Here is a 1,118-nt window from a genome sequence, read left to right as displayed (position 1 = left end):
GGTTCGATTCCCGGCTCCTCCCGTCCTTCACAGCAGCTCCTCATACTGAGGATGAGTTCCATGCAGAGGGAACGTTAAGTTGAGTTTCTAACAGAAGTAACAAGATGAGAGCTCAAGGCTTCTAAACATGATTCCACAAAGAAAAGAAGTGTTGACACGACGACTACGTCCACTTCTCACAGACAGACTGTTACGTGATGTCATCAGTGTGTCGCTCTAGTGAACCTCAGAGTGAAGAAGTCTGTGATTATAGTTCAAACCATCAGTTTAGAGGAAAACCTCCTTCTGAGACGGAGCTGAGTCTAAAACGACTGCGTTGGCCGGGAATCGAACCCGGGTCAACTGCTTGGAAGGCAGCTATGCTAACCACTATACCACCAACGCTTACGTCTGCACATCTGGATCTCTGTGATTCGGTTCCTCTCTGTTCCACTCCGTGTGTCTCTCTCTCTCTCTCTCTCTCTCTCTCTCTTCCTCCCTCCCTGTCTCTCTCTGTGCCTCTCCCTCTTTCTTTCTGTCTCTCTCTTCCTCCCTCCCTGTCTCTCTCTCTCTCCCCCCCCTCTGTCTATCTGTCTCTCTCCCCCTCTCTTTTGCCCCCTCCCTGTCTCGCTCTCTTCCTCCCTTCCTCTCTCTCTGGCTACATCCACACTACTACTCCGTCCACAAGGCGTTTGAGCATCGTTTTCAATGTCCAGTCTCTGTCTCTCTGTCTATCTCCCCTCTTTTCTCCCTCTATCTCTATCTCTCTCCCCTCTTTTTCTCTCCCTCCCTTTCTCTCTCTCTCTCTGCCCTCTCTTTCTTCCTCTTTATCTCTCTGTCTCTCAAGGAAGGACACGTCGTGACTGCTAACAACTAATGAAGCAGTGAACGCGGGTGTCTACGTCATCGTTTATGAACTCCTCCATCCTCGGTGCTCTAAAACTCCGGCGTAGTGTGGACGCTCAGTGTAAATGTAGCAAAACAACCATTTTCAAATGGAAGCGTAGTAGTGTGGACGTGGCCTCAGTCGGTATGTTCCTCAATAAATACTCAGTGGGTAGAGCGTGTGGTGTCCTTTGACCACGAGGTGGCGGTTCGATTCCCGGCTCCTCCCGTCCTTCACAGCAGCTCCTCATACT

General features: G+C 50.4%; 1 non-coding gene across 1 annotated transcript; it reads right to left on the bottom strand.

Annotated features, from left to right (window-relative positions):
• Positions 1 to 312: 312 nt before the first annotated feature.
• Positions 313 to 384, bottom strand: trnag-ucc (transfer RNA glycine (anticodon UCC)). The gene has a single exon. It is a non-coding gene; the product is annotated as a tRNA-Gly (tRNA).
• Between the last annotated feature and the right edge of the window lie 734 nt (positions 385 to 1,118).

This window comes from Anarrhichthys ocellatus, unplaced genomic scaffold (assembly GCF_004355925.1).
Source record: "Anarrhichthys ocellatus isolate YVR2014 unplaced genomic scaffold, GSC_Weel_1.0 scaffold10316, whole genome shotgun sequence".
NCBI classification, from domain to species: Eukaryota; Metazoa; Chordata; class Actinopteri; order Perciformes; family Anarhichadidae; genus Anarrhichthys; species Anarrhichthys ocellatus.
The sequence above is the reverse complement of the archived record's forward strand: the minus strand, read 5'-3'. Positions and strand labels throughout refer to the sequence as shown.